This window comes from Oenanthe melanoleuca, chromosome 3 (genome assembly GCF_029582105.1).
Source record: "Oenanthe melanoleuca isolate GR-GAL-2019-014 chromosome 3, OMel1.0, whole genome shotgun sequence".
Classification (NCBI taxonomy): domain Eukaryota; kingdom Metazoa; phylum Chordata; class Aves; order Passeriformes; family Muscicapidae; genus Oenanthe; species Oenanthe melanoleuca.
In genome coordinates, this window is record NC_079336.1 from 52,263,764 (window position 1) to 52,284,844 (window position 21,081).

General features: G+C 40.7%; 1 protein-coding gene across 16 annotated transcripts in view; it reads right to left on the reverse strand.

The window, feature by feature from the left end:
* Positions 1 to 19,409, reverse strand: part of EPB41L2 (erythrocyte membrane protein band 4.1 like 2) — a 107,908-nt gene extending 88,499 nt beyond the window's left edge. For 12 of the 16 annotated variants that reach the window (XM_056486328.1, XM_056486319.1, XM_056486325.1 and 9 more), the window contains exons 1-2: positions 19,297 to 19,385; positions 15,583 to 15,664 (exon numbers count right to left, since the gene is read on the reverse strand). The gene's annotated coding sequence lies outside the window, so the exon portion shown is untranslated. Of the gene's footprint in view, positions 1 to 15,582; positions 15,665 to 19,296 lie in introns of all 16 variants that reach the window. The other 4 variants (XM_056486324.1, XM_056486314.1, XM_056486330.1 and 1 more) reach the window with 2 other exon arrangements.
* Between the last annotated feature and the right edge of the window lie 1,672 nt (positions 19,410 to 21,081).

The window sequence follows — 21,081 nt, forward strand, 5'->3', positions numbered from 1 at the left end:
AACTCAATTTCAGATCTCATGCTAGATAAAAAAAAAACAACCAACAATTCTCTTTTATTTTCATGACAAAGACTCCTTCAATACCTTGATTCCAGAAAGATACAAAACACTTCACACGTGGCAGATACAAGGAAAGTGTGGAAGACTGCAGTTATTTCAAGAGTCTTTTTATTGGAAGCACTTTGGCTTGGCCTCGAGGAAAAATAAATAATTTGTTTTGTTAATCCAATTCCTTCGCATAATAAAGAATAGCTTCTATATGCACAGTAACCAAAGTTTATATTCTCTGTAACTTCAGCTTTCCTAGTATGAGACTTAAAAAGCTACATTTGAGATCAAACCACAGACCAGCAGATATGATAAAACTAAGCCAAGAGCCCCAAAAATTTTTGTCAGGCATTTCACACAACCAAACAGGCAGATAGAAATTTACATGCCATAAAAACAGACCCCAATACATAGCTCACATGAGGTTAAAAAGAATTTCAGTAGATGAGCTTCTATTTTTTGTTAAGAAGCTAGCTTAAAATCTCCTCAATGTTAGAAGAAATCAGATGGCTTTTAAAAAAAAAAAAATCTTTCTAGAAAAAAAAAAATACCCATTTTAACCAAAACGTGAATATGTATCTTAACTGCTCCATAAAATCACTTTATAATCCAAAAATTAGTCAAAATATTCCTTATATATTTCTCTCCCATCTGCCAAAAACATTAACTTCAATATTAAGGGAATATCCAAGATTTTAATATGTAAGCTTTACACATCTTAAAGCGAGTTTTAAACACAATAAAAGTTGCTTGAAAGCATAAGCTGGAAAGACATATGAAATTCCATTATTTGCTACTCTCCAGATTCATTCCACAGGATGATGATAAAATGGATTGGTAGATAGAATGTTCCTGTAAAATTAAGAACTGTATTCTATTTGAATGACTTAGAAAAACAAGAAGTTGACATAACACTCAAACAGTATTAACAAAACACTTCAGCTATGTTATTAAGCATGTTTACATAAACAATTTGGGTATCTGAAAAAAAAAACAAAAAACAAGCAATAAAGGTACTAAACTCTTCTTGAAAACCAAAGGGTAGCTGGACATCCATCCAGCCTCTTCCCTGAATCTTTCCTATACAAAGATATTTACACTCCTCATTTGCCTCTCTTCACACTTCAGTTTTATTTCATTTTAAAAATCTCAGTTATTTCAGCTGCATGGTCATCACTCTCACAGAAAGCCTTGACAGCAAACATGACTATGCTCAGCTATTTTTTCCCTGTTGTGTAAATGGAGAAGCCACTGTCACCTCAAATGACACAGTTAGCAAATGCAGGTCTGAGCACTGATGGAGGATTAAAGCTCACAACTTTACATTTGGTCCCAAGAGAACTTTAGAAGAGATTTACCCTTTAACTTTTCATTTGATAAGCAAGAAAAGACTGTGTCCACAATTTCTGGAATGCCTGTGTGGGCAATGCCATTTGTAATTCTGGGAGTTGGTGCACTCAAACAATGGTTTATTGGAGATCTTTCAGATATAATTAGATTGCAGACCATCAGTTCCATCACAACAAGCCTGGAATCCCCTCAAATTTACACAGGGTATTTATTCACAGGGTATTTAACCAGGATGCAGAGGGGGTTACCAGCAGCATGACCATAATCTCCATCTATGCCCTACCCTCTCTTTTCCCAGTGCACTCGGGAAGGAAAAGGAGCCAAGAACACCAAAGAGTCCCCAACCCCACAGATCTCTCTGCCCCACTGCAGAGACTGGGATTTATAATCAAAACTGTCTGGGACACAGACTGCTGCTAGTGTTGCCTGCAATGCTGGCAGCCTGTTAAAGATGCAAAGAGAAATGTGCCAAAATATGTACTCTTGCTTGCCAAGCATATAATCCTGATGCATACTTCCTGATAGGAAAAGGATTTAATAAATATGAGACAATTTCCTTTTCCCTTTACTTAGAAATGATCTTTCCCACACGCTTAAGGCCCGAGAAAAAGATTTAAACCAAGCTCAGTTAATTCTGACTGGAATACTCAGGTTCATTTGATCAAGAATACTCTGTATTTTCTTAGCAACTCAGATGACAATCACCAAGTTTTGGAATCTAAGAGAGTCTCTGCCTCCTGTTACTCATGAAACACTTCAAAACACATTGGAGGGCTGATTTGCTGGTGGGCTTGGTCCCAGTTGTTGCTGGGCTCACTCCACAGCATGCTGTACTAGCAGCTTCTTTCCTGGCCGGATACCTGTGAAGGAGCAGCAGTCTTTACACTTGAATCATGGCATGACCTGGGTTAAAATGAGCAGTAGGGAAGTTTGCTACAAACTTTCCAGTCAGAAAGGTTAATTACAATGCTGGATATATGTAAATTGATGGATAGCTTCTGTTGCTAAAAAAGCCAAAGAAAGTAGAAAAGCAAATTTGTGGATAAAGGAATCAAGTAACAGACAACAGGACAGGGCTAAGACACTCAAGCTTACTTCATTACTGTAGCATGGCAATATTCAGTAATTTATTTAGTATATTACCATGAGTGATATTTGCAAAATACTATACAAAATAAGGACAGAATTACTAAAAACTCCTCATTAAGGAAAAACTAAAGGTAGCTAACAATACCTAACAAAATAGATCCGTTGTAAAAACAATATGAAGGAGATACTTAGAACTGAATTAAAACCCTGTGTCAAAAATAATCTTAATGCACTTAAGAAAACTCTTACTTTATAATAAGGATTTCAAAGAAGAAACAGCTGTCATTTAGGTCTAACAGAATTGAGTTGCCAAGTACTGAAAGATACCCCGCACATTACTTAACTGTTACTAAGGTAACAATCATGACTGTATTTTCCCTAACTTGTAACATTCTTCTGCTAGTTAACATCTTTTCCTACAAAAAAGAAGGAAATAAGACCTTTCACTCATAACAAGCTGTCAGAGACCTCAGTTGCTAAATTATATTCAGCAACGTGAACATAAAAGCTTAGAGAGGATACAGCAAAACAGTTGATGTGGTTTTGAGAACAAAGGTTGTAAGCAAGATGAGTGTCTGCCTCTCAAGTAACAATGGATAAGACAAGAGGAAATCAGCCTCAGGTTGCACCAAGGGAGGTTTAGATTAGATAGAAGGGATAATCTCTCCACAGAAAAGATGGCCAGGCACTGAAACAGGCTGTCCAAGGAAGTGGTTGTCACCATCTCTGGAGGTATGTAAAACACTTGGAGATGTGGTGCTTGGGGACATGGTTTCACGGTGAACTTGGCAGTGTTAACCTAACAGTTGGATTCAATAACCTGAAAGGTCTTTTCCAACCTGAATAATTATATGATCCAATGAAAAACAGAGTTTATACAGCAGCAAAACTTTGCCTGGCAGCAAAATCAATCTACAAACACTCACTTTCACCAAAAGTATTAAGCATTCTTAAAAGTAAAAAGCAGACAAAAAGGCTAAGGATTTCAGAAAACCAGCTATTAACCTAATCAAACTGAGAACAAGAAATATCAACCATCACCACATGTGTTAGGAACAGGATGGAAAAGATTATTTTGAACTCCAATAAGAATGCTGTTTGAAACATGACAGTTGTTGGCCTAGTTTCCCACAGAAATAAGATCTATGCAATCATACTGCCTGTTCATCAGTCCGTTATTCTCCTTTAGTAATGTTTAAGTTCAATGGTCAATTTGAACCAAATTTAGCAATGGTCTAGTGGTCTTAATAATACTCAATTTATACAGGACATGCAAAGCCAGTTTGGTAGGAAAGAAATCCTAATTAGTGAAGAGTGTCTAGTATAAACCCATAAAAACCATAAAAGCAGAGATAGAGCTGCAAAGCTGTGCCTGCTGCAGGTGTATGAACTAATAGTGCAAAGAGGATGATACAGATTTTAAAAACCCCAACTCCATCTCCAAAATTGCTAGTTTGACAATTTTGGTCAAATATCCATATTGGTTTTGCAAGTATTCAAACTGAGTCTGTTTACACTGGTTATGAACATATCCTGACACAAAACTTTAGAGTCACCCTGAAGTTTTGGCAGCAACAATTCCTCAAATTACAAATAACTCAATTTCTGTAGTCCTGTCACAAAGACAGAGAATTTGTGGCAGTTTACTGGGCATAGTGACCTCTTAAGCCTGGAAGCAAAGAGCACAACAGCTGTGCATGGAAACAGAAGTATCATGTCCTAAATCAAAAGATAACCTTTATTCACAGCTGGGTAGGCCATCTACTTCCAATCTGCACTAATGTGCACAATCTAATGGACAGTTTCAAAATGCAATGATGGCTAAGACAAACACCTTCAGTTACAAATGATACATAAAGCACTTTGGTGTCACCCAATGCCAAATTCCATATATATTCTTTTGAAGAACATACTAAGTTCAGCAGGCTATGTTAGAAGTATCTATCACAAAATACGTAAGATAAGTTCACTTGCAGGCTTTGTAGAACTTGAGCTGCTTAATTAGGTTTCTTAACTTGTGAGAAAATGAAAATATAGAACAAGTTAAGATATTTTTCAGCTCCATGGGGAAGAGAAAAAACTCAAGGGTCTTTGACATCTTATTACAAGAATTTGCCAGATCTGATTTAGAACTCTCAATGGCATCTCAAGCTTTTCTGAAAGGTCAGGAGATACCTCAGACTTAACAACACTCTAAGCTTATGTAAGCTTTTATGTAAGCCACAGAGCAAACAGATAACACAGTCACAAGACCACCCAAAAGAAAATAATTACAAAATATTCAGAAATCTCTTAATGTATCCATCTCTACATTTTGAGGATAAAATCATAATTTAGCATTATCGTCATAATTTTCATTACATTGAATTACTCTCAAAAAGTTATTTTCCAGTTGCCTATCTACTGCTTTATTTTCAGCATCCTCCCTTGTATAAACTGCCAGTAATTATTCTAGAAAAACCACTGTAACTATCCATTTTGATGCAAGAACTTCTTTAACTGAGAGGTCAGTTTAAAAATATGGTATTACTGTAGGCAATGATAGTATCGTAATCAGAAGAGATTATTCCTCTAATTAAATATTGTAAAGAAAAATAGGAGAATTAAGTCAACATCAACAACAATCAATGAACATGTTTTAGAAATATTTTAGCTTTACAGACCAAGTTAAATGTTTAAGTCAAAATGTCACAATACTGAGAGGAAATAAAAACCATTTACATGAAACATCAGTATTTTACTGATCACACATTGCTACACTGCCTCAAATGTCTTCTGAGCACAAACCCACAGCAATGCTGCCTTACTTCAGACTGCAAGTCTGATTACTTCTCACCTTCTCTACTTTATGCTGCTCTGTAACTAGCTTCGAGTTAGACCTTTAAGTATCACCACTTGCACTATGAAGCTCAAAAAACAGCCTCAAAGCCCCACCAGCTGTGAGAGAAAAAGACTATGGGCATTAACCCATTAGGTGAAGTAAGTACAGCTTATCCTAAAAGGGTACAAAAGGCTGCATAAAAAACACAACATAGGTGACCCAAGAGAAATAAAAGGCTACTTTAGATTCCTCCTTTTCTCATAGTTCTCACCTCAAAAGTTAAGCCCTCTTCAGCAATCAGAAATGGAAAGTTAGTGGAAGACAAAGCCCAGGATCTCTGTAACTATGCACTCTACATGCAGTGACTTTTCCCTTGCTATCACTTGTCCCTGTGTAGCAGCAAGGTAAGAGTTTGAAGAGGTTGATCTATCTGTTCAGTTCTTCAAAGCTTCTACACTAAAATTTGCAGGTGTGCTTTAAAGAGCAGCAATACAATAAAGCATAAAAATAATTCCAAAAAGTAAACACAATCAAATCAGTGGAAAAACTTGAAAACCAAATACAGTAGTACACTCTCTTGGCTGAAAAGCACTGAATTACTGGTAAAACTCTTGCAGACTATTCAAGCCCTTTGCAGAATTACCAGCCTTCAGGGCATCAGCAAAGACAGTTCTATAATGTGAATTGATGCATACTATTGAAAAGTAAGTGTAGCCTATGGCAGTGCTTTTCAAGTACAAAGACAGGTCAGTAAATTAAAAGGTTTTTCATGCAAAGGAAGATACACCTTAACAGCCAACCAGGCTGGGGGGGTGAAAGGAGTAACAGCTGTTTTCAGCAGAAAAGGTCAGAAGCACTGGCTGAATATGGGAACTTATTTAGCTTAGCTTGATTCTGCAGAAGGGTCTTTATGTTGCAATCATGCCAATTAAGGCCTGTATTAGATTATCTCATTGCAGCAATAGTTATGTCACCTTATTTTAATTAAAGTACTTTGAGGTGACTGCTTCAAGTTCAGCTAAAGCCCTGAATGTGATCACTTTCACATAAAGCAACAAGAAGCCTTCCATACTAAAATAGTGTAGCATTTAAAAAATACAGCTGCAGATCAAGTAACATTTTACAGTTCACGTCAGAGACAGAAAGTTTTGCATAACTTCACAGCATGTAACCACCAGACCACTCTCAACTCACTACAAATATTTCTTTTGTGATAACTAGCAGAGCAAAAGCCATCTTCAATTCTTCAGCAGCACAGAACTTTGTAAACAACAGCAGTGTTTACTTTAATTCAAGGGGAAACAAAAAAAAACCAGAAGAAAATTAAGTGGGGAGAAGTGGGAGCTGAAAGAATGAAGAGGAAAAAATATATTGAACCACACCTTTAGAGCATAAACTAAAGTGGAGGGGGAGACACCATACAAGAGTACATCTACTGTTGGAAATGAAAACCCAACTTCTGCTGCTTAACACAACCTTCATACAGACTAGAGACAGCCACCAAAGTGCATTCTTCTTTTTAAAGGGTCCACAATAGGAGCAAACAGTTAAAAAGCATCAGCCTTGCATGATCCATGGACATGGAGCTGCCCACTGATATCACTACTTCAATTAGCTCAAAATTAATATTGAAGAAAAAAGAATTGCTATCTAGTTAGCGACCAAATTTGCTATTCAAATGTTTGCATATAAGATAGACTTGATCAAAGGTACAAAATCCACACTCTAAGCTCTCCAAACCAGACAAAGAAATAATGAATCATAGTCAGAAAAATCCAAAGTATCTCCAGTTCCAATTCACTCCTACACAGTAGTACATTTTTCCTCTATGCTATCATAATTTACATACAATTTCAGGCTAATAATGTTCTGCAAACATATGTTTAAAGAAAAAAATCTGTAATTTTACTTTATGTTACTGAAAAATGGAAATAATTATAACTTTAGGCTTGCAAAAAATCTAATGGCAGAATTGTCCTTTATAAAAAAAAAAAAAGTGCTAATACCCTAATAATAGCAAAAAACTAGGAAAACAGCACAGGTGGAATTCCCATTATAGCAGAATCTTGCTGTTCTTCTAATAAGAATATTTAAAATTCATGAAGGTTTGATTTGACAAATGACAAATTTGCTATTCTATGATACTGCTTCTCTTTAGTTTTATTAAAGACATATACACTGCAAAACTTTCCAACTTTGTTTCTGGATGAAAACCAAGCTAACTGTTCTGTCATGTAAGCCAGTTGCTTGAATCTCTGCAACACCCAAAAACCTCAGTATGAGAATTTCCACATACCTTTTCAAGTACCAGTTAGGTACTTGAACTAATTCTATACCTGAAATAATATTAGACCTGAAGCATCTGGGAAAGTAGCTTTTAAGAGTAAAACAGCAAGACAGACATTGTCAGATTCCAATGGATGTGGAAAGAGCTAACAATCTGGTAGCCATGTCTTCACCAAGCAGCAAGAAGAAAACACAAGCTTTCCTAAAGTTTTCCTAGGTACTGTGGGTTTTTGGAGGATATTCCAGATCACAGTCAGATTGTAAATCCTCTCAATCAAATGAAGTCCTGAACAACAACAAGATTTTGAACAAATTAAATGGAAGACTTCTCATGCAGTCGCCCTTGGATCAGTCAAGAAAGGACAAGATGTGAAAAATGTGTTTTACACTATAGCCAGGGAGAAAGGTCCTTCTGGAAGGCTGTGGCAAAAAGCACCCAGAGAGACTCAAGGATAACCCTGTTATTTCTGCAGTCAGGGATGCAAAGGATCCCAGGCCTGTTACACCCCAACTGAGATAGCAGCAGCTTACAAAGGAGTTTGAGCTGTCCCAGAAATGACTGGCACTGAAGCACAGCTTCTTCTGCCAATTGGCTTCCAGCCAATACTGGGCTGGATGTTCAAAGGGAAAGTCCCTGCCACACATCATGCCACATGGAGCAGGTAGATTGTGTTGATCACACAGTAAGCTCAAATAGGAAACCCCAATCACCCAGGGATCTTGGAAGTCAGCAAGAACTGTCATAAAGGCAAAATTTCAGACTGTCATCATCAAAGTAGAAGGTAAAACATGCTGACGAGGCCCTACCACATAATCATCTACCAGAAAATGAAAAGCAATACACCCACCCTCTTTACTGATAGCTCCTTCCACACAGTGAAAATGGAAAGCTGCCACATGAAGTCCTACACAACCAGCTGCAGAAGTATTGAGGGACAAGGTGGATCAAGCCAGAGTGCAGAGCTGAAAGCCATCTAGAAGGCTTTAGACTCTGCTGAAAGAGAAATGGCCACTGTTCTACCTCTACACTAACTCATGGGTGGCAGCAAATTATCTGGGGATGGCCGGACCCATGGAAAAAGGTCAATTGGCAACACTGAGGGAAACCCATCAGGGCTGCTGAAATGTGGCAAGACATCACTGCCTAGGTAGAGAAGTGGCCATATAAGTATGTCACATAGATGCACTCATACCCAAGAGCAGGGCTGCCAAAAAACACTGCAACAATGGACAGGTGGATCAAGCTGCCAAGATTAAAGTAGATATGGAGTGGCAACAAAGGTGAATAATTTCTGGCTTGGTGGGCCCATCATACCTCATGTCATCAGGGAAGCAATGCAACACACAGATGGGCTTGTGACTGAGGGGAGAACTTAACCATGGGCACTATGTCCCAGGTACCCCTAACTGAGAAATACAGGCTGCCATCGAGCAGGCCTAGTGGGTAAGGCCTCCATGGTGTGGTAGACTATGGCTGAAATAGAAATGTGAGGAGGCCCTGCATGTCGATTACATAGCGCTGCTGAAAACCCTCAGACACAAGTGCTACATGTTTACAATGGTGGAAAGAACCCCAGGATGGCTGGATATACACCCAGTGCTGATGTTACTGCCCAGAACACCATCTTGGGCCTATAAAAGCACATCCTGTGGCAACATGGCACCCCTGAGGAAACTGAGTCAGACAACAGGACTCGCTCCAACAACAGTCTCACAGACACCTGGGCCAGAGAGCCCAGGCCTGAGAGGGTATACCCTATTCCCTATCCTGTGCCAGCCTCTGGGAACACTGAGCAGTACAGCAGCTGTTAGACAGAACACTGAAAGCAGTCATGGGGCCTGGGAACACTGCAATCCACACTTAGCAAACGCTCCACCAACAGCAGAGGCTCCACCAACCCAGCCGTCCTGCCCAAGGCAAACCCCCACGTACCGTAGAACGGGATAAAGTCTCCGTGGTGCATTTGGGGAGTATCAGTTTGGACTGGTCCTGTCTAAAGCAAAGGCAAACCTATCTGTGTGACTGCTTTTGTTCGAGGACCTGGGGGCAGTTGGTGGGTAATGCAGAGGGCTGGGGAAACACAGCATGTACCTCAAAGGGATTTGATTTTTGGGTGAGAACAGTCTGTAATGCTGAATTTTACAATACTGGCTGCTGAATGATTCCGCCACTGTATGCCTTAGCTACCATGGGCAATGAATATCATCTGCTCCAGATACAGGAGGCTCCAGATACAGGAGGCTCCTGATGTAGCTCACAACCACCAGCTCCTAATGGCATCACACCAGCCCTCCTGCCCTGGAAGACATCCAAGATGTACAGAGCCCAAAGTCACAGACCAAATTAACTCAATAGACATCTTGGAGGCACAGCTATTGACTACTGAAGTGATGCCTATGCTTGTGTGTACATATGTACATAAATAGCTGGTAGGTGTAGGATTTGTGCATGACATGAATGCTATAGACTAAGGGGAGCATAATGTCCTAGTTCAAGCAAAGACAGGGTTAATTTTTATTAGCCAAGAAGAGGCCTGGCCAGGAGGCAAAGATTATTCTATACCACCTCACATCATTTTCTGGGGACCTTCTGCATGGTGAACTGTGGTGGTGGAGCCAGGTATTCACCAGGCTCTATGTGGTGAGCACTCACATGTGAATTGTTTACCTCCCTCATACACTTATTAATATTGTTGCTCTTACTGTTCCTTTTCTTATTTCATTGCCATTTCCAGTAAATTGCTCCTATCTCAACCCACAATCTCTGCCTTTTGTGCTTCCAATTCTCCTCTTTATCCAGCTGAAGAGGAAAGGGAAAGGGGGTGGGGAAGTAAGTGAACAGCACTTGAACATGGTTTGGAGTTTTCCAATGGGAACACTAAATTGGGGAATTTCCTAAACCTTCTTCAGGATGCTTCAGTGCTATCCCACTGTCTGCCCACAATCACATATAGTGCCAACAGAGATAACAGGAGATAAGTGACTGGTTACAACAAACTGGCGGGAAGCATAACCTGAAACCATCAGAAGAAGCTGCTCTTCTCTGAAATAAATCAAAAACTCCACACCCATTAAAAAAACAACTCACAGAAATCAGCTTCTTTTCTCAAAAACAGAGAAAATTATTCCTTTTTATACTGAAAAACAGGAGTATGATGAAAGAACAAGCGAGATTAAACATTAATAAAGTTACATTAAACAGGATCTTTGATAATATTAACTTTATTTTCCTTTGAGTTGCTACCTTCATGATCAGGGCATACACAGAAACATACTGCCTGAGTTACCTGAAACAAAGCATTAGACAGGCAGGTAAAAAAAGAGGACAAAAAAAAAAACCCCAAAAATACCCCCAAAAATTCATCACCAAACCCCCAAAATGAAACAGCTGAGAAAAAACACATTTTTCACAAAATAAGTGCTTTTGCTTTTACCTTCTTGATATAACCAAGGATCTAAAAACAAACAGTCACAGAATATAAAACCACTTGTTGTGTCTTGAGCTGTTAGTGTAACTGCTCACACACTGAGCCTTCTAGCAAGAGTTATGTACTGTTATATCCTTGGGAATAATAGAATGTGAAAACCCACTCAGAATTTTAAAAATAACACTTGTGGAAAAATTTTTGTAGCATAACTACCTCAAGTCTTAAAACATTTAACCAAAACCATTAAAGAAAAACTGACTTGTTTTAAGTAGAAGTAAAAATCACCCTTGTGAACTTTTGAACAGGACGGATCCATAGATTTTTTTTTTTAATTAATATCCTTTATGAACAAGCAAAGACCAATCATACATATGGACCACAACATGCTAGCCTTCTTGCCTCTTTTTTTTTTTTTTGGAAAGTAACTCCCACCAGGCAAATTAATCTTCCCACATCATACAACAGTTTATGGAGACAAGATGTTTCAAGACAGAAAATTAGGCTCATGACAGTGACTAAACAGTTCACCCAATAAAAACTGTTTTCATCTGGTCCCATTCCAAAGTGTAAACACACTACATACAGTACATGTCTTGCCCTTTATCCAAGACATGATGTACCACACTGGATAATTTTATGGAAAGCCAACCAGTTTCATACTAGGTGATGCCTTGGAATACAACTTAAGATTTAAAAAAAGAAAAAAAAATTAAAAATCAGGGAAATTGAGCAGAAGGTCTGAAAAATGCAAAGAAGCTGCATTTTTATCAAGGAGAAAAAATGGTTGAAGCAAGCTTGCTCCCAATATACTAGAGACATTTTGCCTCTCTCACACTAAGCCTTTAAAAATCCAACTGCAAACAGTAAATACAACTCTTAATTCTTAGCCCAGTATATCAAATATCATGATTCCTCAAGATACAGAGTTGGATTTCTTAGATTTTCAAACAAATCAGCTCAGGCAAAATATATTTCAGCTGATGTGTGGGTGTTTTTATAGAGCTTCATTATGCTTTTTGAAACAAAAGGAACAGAAGTCCAGAATGCACGTGAGAGAAAAACTAAACCAGCTTCTTGAGTCCTCCTTTCATATTAGGGCTCAAACTGTACAAACTCTTCCTTCAGTGCAAACTCTCACATTTAATACCTGGTCTCTAGTTAAGACTGCAAATACTCTGTTTTGATTCCTGATCTTGTAATGGTCTAAGGATGAAAGTAGAATGTAGGGTCATGTATCTTTTACTAAATTTGCTAAAACCAGTGGGCGTATGAGGGAATATGGAGTGGGCAGCAATGCTATATGTGTGGTTTCTTAAAACTAGACTCACCACACTACTCTGCCACTCTCCCCAAGTCAGAACACTGTCATTTATTACTGTGTTCTGTAGCACAATTTCATTTTTGCTTTGGATTAAGTTTCTAAACATACAAGTCTCTTGCAACAGAGCTCATTTTACAAAGCATTTCTATGGAAAAGGCACCTTCCCTCCAAGAATTTTCTCACCTACAACACAGGACTGCAGTATTTCTAACTTCACTTTTACATTATATTTATATTTTATTATATTTATATATTATATATTTTATTTATTTATATTTAATTTCTCCTAAAATACAAGAACAATGTATTAGTAACAGTTAAACTTTTCCCCAAAACCCCCTCAACTATTCAGATGAAACACTAACTCATCATTCTGCAATTATGCCATGACACCTAAATAGCATCTTTACTTTCTGAAATGTCACTGAGGCTAAATCCAGAAGTGACAAAAACTTAAGAGTGGTTTAATATGCTTAATGTTTCACCTTACCTTCTCATTAACTCAGTAGAAAGTCTGGAGACTATGAAATTTCAGCCTTCAGAAACATGTCTTACCCTTCAGAATGAAAAAACTTCAACATGCTTGGAAATACAATGGTCTCAGTATAAGTAAATACAAGGGTGGCAAGGAGGGATGGTGAACAAAAAAAATCTCTAAGTGCACAAATTTCATTAAGCATTTATTGTTCTCTGTAATAGATCCTCAAGCACAAACATACAGAGTCAAGAAAGCACACTGTGAAAGTGAGGCCAAATACCCAACAGCTTGAGTTAACTAATGAGATACTTAGAGGTCCAAAACAGGTTTAATACTAAAATCTCTTACAACTGAGGTTTGTAAAGAAGGAGCAGTAACACTGAACTGTAGCAATCCCAGCCTTGATCCAAGCAGCTGCCTCTAACCACAATATATGATGATCTTTGACAAATGTTGTCTACAGAGTGGACAAGGCAGCCATAAGACAAAACATGAACTTGAAAAATAATTGAATGCTACAACATTCTTAGGTTCTGGTTGTGGGCTCCCCACTCTGCCCACCCTCCCTCCCAGACACTGGGTTTATTTCAGACTCATGGTCAAATAACAAAATACTCTACCAAAAAAGCCATACAAGAAAAAGAGGAGATCAATGATATACAAGGCATATTTCTTTAATTGCTTGATGATGAAACAGCAGCAGTTACAGTATTATTTAAACACAGCTTTTAAATACAACTTCAAAAGGAGAAGCCAAATGGGATTAAGACAGCTTCTTTCAGCTGAGGAAACAGCAAACAGATTGTTTACAAATAATGTCTACAAAGTAAACAAACTTTCAGATCTAAAACTGTTCAAAGAAGTTTGCAGGACATATTTTGTATATTTTGACATATATTTAATTGATGAATCCCTGCTTTTGTTGGTAACTAGAAGCAATAAAAGTGTTTCAACAAATGTGAAACCCAAGCATATTTTTATCACCAGATTTTAATTCTGGTTTGATTTTCAGAAGTAGGAGTATACATGCTGAATCAGTTAGAATTCAAAGGTCTGCTTAGCATTAATTCAAAAACTTGAATTAAGAATATATATTTTAAAACCAATAAACAGGATAACTGACTACTTCTAATTAGAAAAAGCTGTTCTAATTTTCCATTGTGGTACAAGGGCACACCATGTATTTTAAATACATGCTGAAGCTTTCCATACTCTTAATAACATTGTGTTCTTAAAACGTTGTAGTCAAATTCTTATCCAGGCCACTATAAAGAGCACCACAGTTATAGTCTATACTTCTCTACCCACAGTAATGGGAGAGCACCAAATCACAGCAATACTTGGTGTTACATTTAGCTGTACAACACTACTAATTAGAGAGTGATTTCAACAATAAATATTTGGTTAAACTCTGCTTTGTCATCATTGCAAGCAATTTAAAGACGAAACTGATCTTCTAGAGAGTCCACGCTCTTCTTTAGAGTCTATTTTTATATTCTGGTTACTGAACGGTTTTTCCTACAAGAAAAGTTTTCCAGAACTACTGCTTTGCAAACAGAAAACCACATAGACAATGTTAGAAGCAAAAAGGAAGATTCAAGCCTAGAGGACCACGGCAATCCACAGTTCCCTTAAAACTGTCCTTACCTAACCCTATTTTACTACTCAGTGGCAAGATCTTCTAACAATGACCTTACAGAGCACACAGGCTGAGTGAATTAGCAACAGCAAGGTTAGCTAAAAGAGACTTTATCACACCCTCCGGAAAGAATACAGGGAGGAGAAACCAAGATACAGACAAATATGAGCCCCATGGTGGATACAATATCAAGTAAAACACCCAGTTAACCCCCTAGACACTGACAAAAGTCACCAGTTTTAAGAGAGGATCTTCTTGCAACTCTCCTTCACAAGAACTCTCTAAAGAGCCATGCTACTATTAATAAAAACACTAGAGATGAATAGTAGTACCACCTTATCTTAAGGAAAAAAACACCACAAAGAACCACATAAGCAAAATAGTACTACCTGCTTCTAAGAATCTGCAGACAATCAGTTTTTACACAAGAGGCCAACTTCACTGAAGTCAGGCCTTGAAAGTATCCCATACTTCAGTACAATCATGAAATATTATGCCATCAAAGGCAGCTGTGATGTGCATAGCAAAGGGCTGGCATCTGACATTCTCCTTTATACCAGCAACTCAGAGTTGTTGTAATGCAGTGTTTGTGTAGTGCCTCTAAGGCATCATACACTACAAGTGCAAAAAGCCTTTTTTCCCCCTAAGTGTTAAAATAAGTAAACCTGCATTCTTGCTGAGCTGTCTCACCACCCAAGTCTATAATCTCATACTAAACACAGAACATACTTTCCTCATTTCACTAGCCAAACAGAACAGCTATTTTTGGATTACTCAAGAGTAATGAATCAATATTCTGTTGATATGGCCTTCACTTAGTCTGTAAATCTTTACAAAGTTCCCAAAGACAAGGTGAAGTCTATGGAGGAAATAAATTACCAGTAAAATTACCTTCACAGAAGAGCATACACCACAAGCTTCTTAAGAAGTCAAAATGGTTACTGTACCATCAAGATGTTCTTTTCTACATAATATTATAAAACTGACTACTCACAACATGCAAATTTATCACATCAACAGCCAAAGCAAATGAGAAGTAGAAACAGAACACAAAATTTTTGCCTATTTAGTAAATTTATACAATGAATCTCCTGATCTAAAAAAAGAAAACTAATTAATTACCTTTCACTCCAGTAGGAATCTTGAAGATTTGTAGAATGAAATCAACTATGACAACTGGATAACAGCACAGTATCTTCCTTGCCTGGAACAGAATAATTCAGAATCACATTACACCAAAAATTAACCCACCAAATATATTAGAAAACCAGGTAAGTAAAATTGAACAGTGCTAAAATAATAAACATTTAAAAATTGTGAACACCCTGACAAATAGGAAGAGAAAGAAACCCCACACCCAGTCATTTAAGTTGCACTTTGACTTTTGTCTCTTAAAAAAATACAAGTGTGGCAGTTTATTTTAAAGTCTAGCACCCCTAAAGTAGTCTTTGCTTTCAAAATAGAAAGCCAGAAATAACCCCTTATAATGCAGTTTGACTTCTTGTATAGCCCAGACTACAACAATCAGATGCTTCCACATCCCCTTTTCTTGCTCCCATCCCCTTTCTTGTGTCCACCCATTGTGTGAGTACACAATGAACAGTTTTCCAACACTGCTTTTCTTGGGTCACTTTTGTTTGCAATGAGGAAGACAGCCCACCCTCCCTCTTCTCACTCCCTCCTACCTAAGACTAGTTCCAGAATGAAACCAGTTTGACTTAGTTCATCTTCCTCAGGGAAGCATTCAACCTTGCTTTGTAAATACCCAGTGAAAAACATGTTATACACTACAATCTTTAGTAAAATCACTTTTAACCTACTGGAATTTACACACAGCAAACTAAAACATAGAACACTTCCTCTTGTAAAAATTAGAGTAGAGCTACACATTACAGACAACTATTAAAAAATGTAAACCATTTAGATCCTTTTTCTGCCAGCAAATACTTTCATAGCACTCATCCATGTGACAGATACACCTACCATTATTTTGTTCCCTCTCTTTCTAATCATAAAATAGACCAATCTTTTGTACTAAAACATGCTTTTAGTGCCAAAATTAATTGATTAATCAGATTAATGCCAAAAAGAAATGCCAGTTTAAAAAGGAGCCCCACAGCCACCAGCTACAGAAAAAAATTTTTACCTTGTCATACATGTTATATGTTGCTTATAAACCTAGTTTGATTTTTGAACACCAACTTAGAGAGAACATATGTCCAAATTATTTATCACAACTCACATTAACTTCTTTACATTTCTGTACTTCCCAGAACACTTTTCCATTCTCAAACTATGACCCACATTCTTCATTTTAAAAGCATGGATTGGGAGCTGGTCCTATGAAAAATGAATATTCTGCCAACATCCACAATCACATTCAGATCATATTGGCTACTAGAAATAATACAATTATTCTTCAGGTTGCCTTCTCTAAATGAGAGCTCTTCAGTGTTGTCACTAAATCCCCATTAAGACATAGGAAGCCAAACCAGCTACAGAATGTTATCTTTGTTGCTCCTTGAATAAAAAAAAAATTATGAATTGACTGCAGTTCCTGGAAAATTATCCACATAGAAGTGGAACAAAAGGTCCATTTCCAGATGAATGAAGCCTGGAAGTTTATTCCACACAGCCTTGGATGTTAAGAAGTTTGAACTTCCCCTCTTCTCCACTATTAACAAACACGCAGAGAGAACATGCATATTTTTGAAAGTCTTGTCTAGGCCATTTAAATTATATTTTTACAATGCAAGCTCATCTGCCAGAGATACAAACTGTTAATAGAGATTTTTGAGATCCATAACCTCAGGAAACACTGACGGGAAGGGCATTTTCTAAGCCCAAAGGTAATGAAACTCAGCAGAATGTTGCAATTTAGGCAAGAGAACGCAGCTCAACTTCCCACCAAGAGGTCAACAGCAGACAGAAAGCAGCATGGCCAGCAGAAATGGAAACTTGTTGTAAGGGAGGAGCAGCAGCTGAAGCAGAGTGCATCTGCTGAATACCCTTCCAGAGTCACTGCTGTGTAACCCAGGGTGCCACAAAACTGCTTCTGTGCTGTAACTGGTGGGCTCTGTAGCTTAGGGACTCCGCTTTTCTGCTGTTCAAAACATGATACTAAAGGACACAACTTTTCTTTTAGACAGTCTCTCAAAGAAGTATTTTCTCATTTCAACCTCTGTAGGACTGGATGTATGCATGTTTATGAGAATTTGCTGAAGATTAAGCTCCGTAGAACTGTGCTTGTTGCATTTCACTAACAACTCTGGAAGCACCCATGGCAGAAAAGGGGGCTGTAAAGCTAAGAAAATCAATATATGTGCTCTAAAACAAATACAGAACGTATTATTTCCATTAAAAAACTGATCTTGGAGAGCTTCACAAGAAGTAAAAACCACACCAAATCAATTGCTTGCTAGTTATTACTGGTATCAAAGCACCTTAACCTAAATTATCTCTAGCTGGCTATTACTTGTTCTCTGCCAATGACTTTTTTTCAGAAGGTGGAAAACATAATCATTAATCTGACAAAGCCTCAAAACAACTCCCTTTATGTCAGTGATCCTTCTAGCCATACACATGCGTGCACAATACTATTAACATCAAAAGGGATTAAGTGCAACTCAGTGGGATCTTTACCTGTGGAAAAATGCTGCACTGAAAAAATGTTACCACAGTGTTAATAGCGCTTGTGAGCATATGCAGACTTCAGAGTACTGTAGTCAAAGCCTTACAAAAGAACAATAATAGGAAAAGAACTTTAGACCTAAATTCACAATAACAAATATTTAAAAAAAAATATGTCAGTGCATAATGCTCAGTGGCTAGGTCGTCACATCTTCAAATGGGGACTTATTTCAAAACAGTAGATACAAACCATATAAGAGGATTCTACACTTATTTTTACGCTAATCCTAAAAGGAAGGGAAATTAGGGATGCAAAGTCTTCCTCGATTTCACCCCCTACCCGATTCTTGATAAACAGCTTCAGCGAGGGGACCTATTTAGCTCATTTTTCTGCAGTTGCTAACTTACAGATGAAAGAAAGGAACAGCCCAAGATGCAAACAGATGAACTTATCAGGAGGGGAGGAGTGGTGCTCCGGGAGGGAGGAAATTAGGAAACCAGCCGCCTCTCCTCACGGAGCATTCACGCGAGGGGTGCGGGAAAGGCATGAGCAGCCACCGGGACGGGCTTTTGGGGGAAATCGCCGCTCTCCTTCTGGCCCCAGGCCAGAGGCGGGCGGTTCGAGAGCGCGGCGGATGCGGGCAGGGCAGTGACCGCGGGAGCCCGCGCAGCGCCGGCCGGCTGCCCGAGCTGCGGCACTGCCCGCGCCGGGAGCCCTGGAGCCGAGCGGCGAGGAGCGGCCCGCACGGCTCGCCGGGCCGGGACCAGCGCCCAGGGCTGCGGGAAAGGAGCGAGGGAGGGGCAGCCCCCGAGGCGCTCCGCTGCCCGCCGGGCGGAGGGGCTGCGGCTCGGAGCCGCTCGCCCCCGCCACCCCCGGGCGCCGCTGCGGACGCGCGTCCTCGGGGCCGCTGCCGCCCCCTGCCGGCCGCGCCGCTGGCAGCCCCCGTCCGCCCGGGCCGGCACAGGAGGGAGGAAAGGAAGAAGGGAGGGGGCAGCTCTGCCCGATCAGCCGGGCCGGCCCCGCCCGCAGCCTCCGCATCCCGCGGCCAGCGAAGCGGACCACGGATAAACGGCGACGGATACGCGGCAAAGCGGCCCCATCACACCGCCAGTCCCCTGCGGCCCTACGGCTGCCCGATCCCTCCTCCCCCCCATCCCCCGCTCCCCGCGTAAGGCGCGCTCCCTCGGCACCGCTCCCGCCGGTACCTGCCCGCCGCACGGCCGCTGGCGCCCGCACGCTCCCGAAGTTCCCGGCCGCGGCCGTCAGCCCAGCCCGGGAGAAAACCCCGCCGGCCCCGCCCCCCGGCCAATCCGCGCCCCGCCCGCCCCCGCGCCCCGCCCCGCCCGGGCCGCCCTGGCCCCGCCCCCGCGCTTGTCGCGGCGCCATTGGCTGGTGCAGCCGTCAGTCTCCCTGGCCAGCGCTTCCCCCCCGCCCGCCCGCTCTTCCTGGGCCATTTCCAGCGGCCGCTGCCCGTCGGCGGTGCGGTTCTAGCCTGGGGCGGGACGGGCTTCAGCAGCTCCGCCGCAGCGTGGGCATCGCACCGGAGAGACGCTGTCCGGCAGCGCTGCTGGCGAGCCATAGCCCCGGGCGTGTCCTAGAAGGGTGCCGCTGTCCCGCGGTGATTCTGAGCGGAGTGAGCTCCTGCGGCGCCGCGGAGGGGCGGTGAGACCCCTCCCGGCTCCCCGCAGCCCTCGGCAGGTGCCGCCTCCAGCCGGGCCCCGCGCAGTTGGAGCGGACACACCGAGCCCGGCGGGACACACACCGAGCCCGGCGGGACACACACCGCCCGCCGGGATCCCGAGGTGTCGGTGCTGGAGCCGCCCTCTGTACGGGGAAGCGCAGGGTCGGGACTGCCCCGGCCTGGCGATAGGATCAGCGCTCGTGAGACCCGGTCGAGAAGAGGCAGCCGGGAGCTTCAGTGTCCTGCTGGGGGACAAGGGGAGTGGGGCGAAATGAGAGCGTCAGGCTGGGTGTAAGGAAAAAGTTACTCACGCTGCGGACAGCTGGGCCGTGGGAGTGGGTTCCCCAGGGATTTCCACTCCCGAGCAGACGCAGTCCTGAGCAACCTGGACTGACCACGCAGCTGGCCTTGCTGTTGAGCAGGAGCTTAAGTGAGAGGCCAACCTGAGTTTTCTAATGTTGGTTGACTTTCACTTGCATAAGGTGTTGGATGTGTGCGTGGATGCTGACTGCTAAAAGGCCGGGAAATGAAAAACTCATGGCAACTGCTGTGCTGCACAGGCTGCAGGCCCTGGGAGTGCTATGGAAACAGAAAATTGTTTACATTGTGTGCAGCCATACTGATTTTGCAAAATTCAGCACATAATATATGTTGCCTGTACAAGTTCATCCTTTTCGTGCCCTATACCCTGAAGTTAACTACAAAGTTCTTGCCAAACTTCCATGCATACCCAGGCCTTGCCTTTTTTTGTAGAGCACAGAATAGATTTTCCTACTTTGGAGCAGAGCTGTATAGTAAAATGAGGCATTTTATATGTAATCCCTGTGTAATTTCCAGGAAAATTAGAAGGCAGGGAAAAGGATCATTGAGGTTGCTGACTGTTCTTTTCAGAATTCTGAAGAAATTTTAAGATACCAAGTTTTCTGTCCAAAAAATCTCTGTGTGATGCCGTGTACCATATAGCTTTAGTCTGATTTTTTGTGAAGAGGTTGAGGGATGTGTTTTCACAGTGCCAATCTTAAGGTGCTGGGGTTTCATTTTAGGGTAGCCTACTAGTGAAAATTAAGTCAACAGGCAACACCATATGTTCTACATATTTCATAATGTGCAATGTCAAGAAATCAAGTCCTATTTGACACCGATTACTATTTTTTTTTAATCTTAGTGCTTCAGAAGTAAAAACAACCATGCAGTTCATAGGAGTGCTCTTAAAGGAAATTAATGTAAGCAGAGAGAAGCAATGAGTTGGCAATGAATTGAGAGCAGGCGCTATTGGATATCTGTGCTTAATTCCACATGTTCATTCTGC